We start from the raw sequence: 6,147 nt of genomic DNA, 5'->3' as shown, positions 1-6,147 counted from the left end.
GATGCTTCCAGTAATTGACAAAACTGTTTAAAGGTCTACTCTGTGAAAATTCTTTTTGTCAGCAGTGCCCCAAAGTGGCATTGGACTTTGAGCGCCACATCTGTAAATAAAATAAAATAAACCTGCTGCATGGTTTGCAGTCCATTTCAGAACATGTCATTTGCCAGACTCGAAAGTGAAATGTTTTTTTATTTTTCTGTAAAAAGTACTGAAAGTAGGTGTTTTGTTTGTTTAATATTGAATTTTCATTTCAAAAGTTAATGGAAATAGTCCTGAGTTAACTTACAGCAAGTGAAATATAGTACAATATTTTTCTTTCAGTAAATGATATTATTCTGCTTCAAGTCAAATCAAACCATGAATTCCTGTTGAAAATAAAGTACTCGAAACGGGGTCAGGACAGGTAGTGAGGGCAGAGGGCTAAGTCAGTGGTAAGTGCATTTACCACTTTATTTATTACAGGCTTATTGATTCACTCAGATAACATTTGTGAGGATGTTTTCTGTTCTGGAAATATAGCAGTGTGTAAGATAAGGTCTTCAAGTGTAAGACTATGGTGAGTAAGGGAGAGGTACTTCCATCATTTATTATTATTTGATTTTGATGATGGCCATTTTGACCAGAGCGAGGTGATACCTCATTGCAAGTTCTGATTTGCATTTGTCTGATAATTAGTGATGTTTAGCATCTTCATGAGCTGTTAATCCATCTGTATGTCTTCTTTGGATAAATGTCTATTTAGGTCTTCTGTTCATTGTTTTCTTTGTTTTTTTTTTTTTTTTTTGGAATTGAACTTTGTGAGCTATATTGTATAGTTGGAAATAAATTCTTTGTCAGTTGCTTCATTTGCAAATATTTTCTTCCATTCTGTGGGTTGTCTTTTGATTTTGTTTATGGCTTCCTTTGCGTGCAAAAGCTTGTGAGTTTAACTAGGTCTCATTTGTTTACTTTTATTTTCATTACTTTAGGAGGTGGAACCAAAAAATATTGCTGTGATTTATGTCAGAGTCTTCTGCCTGTATTTTCCTAGAGGAGTTTTACAGTATCCCATCTTACATTTAGGTCTTTCATTCATTTTGAATTTATTTTTCTGTATGGTATTAGAGAATGTTCTAATTTCATTATTTTTCATGTAGCTGTACAGTGTTCCAACCACCACTTATTGAAGAGACTGTCTTTTCTCCATTGTGTATTCTTCCCTGGTCTTCCCTCCTTTGTCATAGATTAGGTGACCATAGGTGCATGGGTTGATTTCTGGGCCTTCTACCCTGTTTCACTGAGCTATATTTCTGTTTTTATGCTAGTACCATACTGTTTTGATTGCTGTAGCTCTGTAATACAGTCTGAAGTCAGGGAGCCTGATTCTTTCAGCTACATTTTTCTTTCTCAAGATTTCTTTAGCTATACAGGATCATTTATGCTTCTATCACATTAAATTTTTTTTCTTCTAGTTCTGTGAAAAATGACATCGGTAATTCGATAGAGATTGCACTGAATCTGTAGATTGCCTTGGGTAGTATAGTCATTTTGGCAATGCTGATTCTTTCAATCCAGGAACATGGTATGATTTTTCATCTCATGCAAGAGACACAGGTTCAATCCCTGGGTTGGGAAAATCCCCTGGAGTAGGAAATGGCAACCCTCTCCAGTATTCTTGCCTGGAGAATCTGACGGACAGAGGAGCTTGGTGGGCTACAGTCCATGAGGTTGCAAAGAGCCGGACATGACTGAGTGACTAACACACAGACATTAGGTGCATATATGTTTACAACTGTTATATCTTCTTCTTGGATTGATTCCTTTCTTATCTCTTGTAACAGTTTTTATTTTAAAGTCTATTTTGTTTGATATAAGTATTAGTATTCCACCTTTCCTTTGATTTCTATTTGTGTGGAATACCTTTTCCTATCCCCTCATTTTCAGTCTGTACATGTCCTTAGACCCGAAGCAGGTCTCTTATAAACAGCATAGATACAGGTTAATTTTGAACTAAACATTCATCATAAAAAGTTAGAAATAGAACATTTTACTTCATGAAAGCTCTTGGCAGTAGTAATACACATAGATACTAATGTTACTATTTTGACTAATACCTAGACATTTCTTTTCCCCACAAGAATAGAGTCCTGTTACATACTTTCATTTTTTCCCTGCTTTCCTAATTTATGTTGTTTTCTTCCCCAGGAGAAACCTGGAACAGACCCTTCTCTAGAGCCTACAGAGGAAAGCATGGCCCTGTCAACAACTTGAGCCTCTAGAACTATGACACAAATACATTTCTGTTGTTAAAGTTACTCAGTTGGAGAGCTTTATTTATTATGAAAGCACTAGAAAGCTAAGATACAATTTTTATAATTTTAAAATACATTTTACTGGTTTCTTATATTCCCTACCCTCAATAGTTCTATTAGTTATGGTAGCAAAGTTGCCTAATCTTACAGAGGTGAACATAAGAATTATTTATTTCTTTATTATATTTTCAAAGAGAGACTTTAACTCTGTGTGTCCTAACATTATTCCTTCACTAGAAATCTCATTTCTTTCCCATTTATATCCCAGGCTCTAATGGATCTGAGGATCATGAAATATCATCAGGAATATGTGTCTCACATGAGGGCAGGTAGGATTTGCTCTTCAGTTCAGGTCAGTTCAGTTGCTCAGTTGTGTCCAACTCTTTGTGATTTGCCCTTACTAATTGTTGTCACTTCAGTACTAAAGCTACCAATGAAAACAGGGTAGAGGGGATCTATGCAGTCTAGACTGGAACACACAGTGGGCATAAATGACCTTGCCCCTTGTGAAGGTAATGGGCTGAGATGGGAGTATCCCAGGAAAGGCTCAGCCTCCTCAGTGATCTGAGGGAGCCACTCACTGTGTTGCCTTTCTCACCCACAAGATTCAAAGCACACAGTCCTTCCAAGGGGATGGTGGAAGGTTTCCTCACTTATTTTACACATCCTGGAGTGTGTCAAACAGAGGCAAATTTCTGGTTTCAGGTAGGAGAAGGACAACAAGACCAGAAAAGATGGGACACACTCCATAGATGATCCAGGGTAAACTGCATAGATACACCACTAGGGTCATCAAGAGGGGAGCCAGTGTTGCCACAAACCAAATTACCATCATATCTAATCCCACAGCTTTTGTGCCAAAGGGTAAATGAAAACATGTAATAATGCAGTAATAATACACACATGAAACTTGTGATATTTTATTTTGACTTGATTATGGAAGACAGAGGACTTCACTGGCATCTCAGCAGTAAAGAATCTGCATACAATGCAGGAGATGTGGGTTTGATTCCTGAATCGGGAAGATCCCCTGGAGAAGGAAATAGCAACCCACTTCTGTTTCCTTGCCTGGAAAATCCCATGGACAGAGGAGCCTGGCATGCTACTAGACATGACTTAGTGACTAAATCATGGAAAACAATAAAACACAACTGTTAAATACATGGATTTGGTGAAAAACACTTGGTTTTGTGATTTTGCTCTATGATTTTCTACCTGCCTTTCTCAGGGTCAAAGTGTATTAAGACTCACTGTCATCATTTTAAACAACAAGTTACAGAGTGCACCTATTCTGAAAAAATAGCCTTAAAAAATTAATGAGAGAACACATTAAAGTACTGCTCAAGGAATAGAAGGAATATATCTCAACATAATAAAAGCTATACATGACAAACCCACAGCAAACATTATCCTCAATGGTGAAAAATTGAAAGCATTTCCCCTAAAATCAGGAATAAGACAAGAGTGCCCACTCTCACCACTACTATTCAACATAGTTTTGGAAGTTTTGGCCACAGCAATCAGGGCAGAAAAAGAAATAAAAGGAATCCAGATAGGAAAAGAAGAAGTGAAACTCTCGCTGTTTGCAGATGACATGATCCTCTACATAGAAAACCCTAAAGATTCTACCAGAAAATTATTAGAGCTAATCAATGAATATAGTAAAGTTTCAGGATATAAAATTAACACACAGAAATCCCTTGCATTCCTATACACTAACAATGAGAAAACAGAAAGAGAAATTAAGGAAACAATACCATTCACCACTGCAACAAAAAGAATAAAATACTTAGGAGTATATCTACCTAAAGAAACAAAATACCTATTTATAAAAACAACTAGAAAACACTGATGAGAGAAATCACAGAGGACACAAATAGATGGAGAAATATACCATGTTCATGGATTTGAAGAGTCAATATTGTCAAAATGAGCATACTACCCAAAGCAGTCTACAGATTCAATGCAATCCCTATCAAGCTACCAACGGTATTCTTCACAGAACTAGAACAAATAATTTCACAATTTGTATGGGAATACAAAAAACATTGAATAGCCAAAGCAATCTTGAGAAAGAAGAATGGAACTGGAGGAATCAACCTGCCTGACTTCAGACTCTACTACAAAGCCACAGTCATCAAGACAGTATGGTACTGGCACAAAGACAGAAATACAGATCAATGGAAAAAAATAGAAAGCCCAGAGATAAATCCACAAACCTATGGACACCTTATCTTCAACGAAGAAGGCAAGAATATACAATGGAAAAAAGACAACCTCTTTAACAAGTGGTGCTGGGAAAACTGGTCAACCACTTGTAAAAGAGTGAAACTAGAACACTTTCTAACACCATACACAAAAATAAACTCAAAATGGATTAAAGATCTAAATGTAAGACCAGAAACTATAAAACTCCTAGAGGAGAACATAGGCAAAACACTCTCCGACATAAATCACAGCAGGATCCTCTATGACCCACCTCCCAGAATATTGGAAATAAAAGCAAAAATAAACAAATGGGACCTAATGAAACTTAAAAGCTTTTGCACAACAGAGGAAACTATAAGTATGGTGAAAAGACAGCCCTCAGATTGGGAGAAAATAATAGCAAATGAAGAAACAGACAAAGGATTAATCTCAAAAATATACAAGCAACTCCTGCAGCTCAATTCCAGAAAAATAAATGACCCAATCAAAAAATGGGCCAAAGAACTAAACAGACATTTCTCCAAAGAAGACATACAGATGGCTAACAAACACATGGAAAGATGCTCAACATCACTCATTATCAGAGAAATGCAAATCAAAACCACAATGAGGTACCTTTATGCGCCAGTCAGGATGGCTGCTATCCAAAAGTCTACAAGCAATAAATGCTGGAGAGGGTGTGGAGAAAAGGGAACCCTCTTACACTGTTGGTGGGAATGCAAACTAGTACAGCCACTATGGAGAACAGTGTGGAGATTTCTTAAAAAACTGGAAATAGAACTGTCATATGACCCAGCAATCCCACTCCTGGGCAGACACACCAAGGAAACCAGATCTGAAAGAGACATGTGCACCCCAGTGATCATCGCAGCCAGGACATAGAAGCAACCTAGATGCCCATCAGCAGACAAATGGATAAGAAAGCTATGGTACATATACACAATGGAATATTACTCAGCCATTAAAAAGAATTCATTTGAATCAGTTCTAATGAGATGGATGAAACTGGAGCCCATTATACAGAGTGAAGTAAGCCAGAAAGATAAAGACCAATACAGTATACTAACGCATATATATGGAATTTAGAAAGATGGTAATGATAACCCTATATGCAAGACAGAAAAAGAGGCACAGATGCATAGAACAGAATTTTGGACTCTATGGGAGAAGGCGAAGGTGGGATGATCTGAGAAAACAGCATCGAAATATGTATATTATCAAGTGTGGAACAGATCGCCAGTTCAGGTTGGATGCATGAGACAAATGCTCGGGGCTGGTGCACTGGGATGACCCAGAGGGATGGGATGGGGAGGGAGGTGGGAGGGGGGTTCAGGATGGAGAACACATGTACACCCATGGCTGATTCATGTCAATGTTTGGCATAAACCACTACAATATTGTAAAGTAATTAGCCTCCAACTAATAAAAAATAATTGGGGGGGAAAAAAAATAAAGTACTGCTCAGCACAGTACAAGGCACCAAATCAGCTTTTCCAATAAACTTTGGTTATAATGGCTGCTAGTATATTGCTGCTATTACCATTACAAATGATTGTTTTATAGCTAACTGATCTTATTGTGTATATTCCTGTAATAGGCTGCAATTAGCTGGGAAGGTCCTACTTTGTATACTGGCAGAGCACCCACA

Source organism: Cervus canadensis, chromosome 29 (assembly GCF_019320065.1).
Source record: "Cervus canadensis isolate Bull #8, Minnesota chromosome 29, ASM1932006v1, whole genome shotgun sequence".
NCBI lineage: Eukaryota > Metazoa > Chordata > Mammalia > Artiodactyla > Cervidae > Cervus > Cervus canadensis.
The sequence above is the reverse complement of the archived record's forward strand: the minus strand, read 5'-3'. Positions refer to the sequence as shown.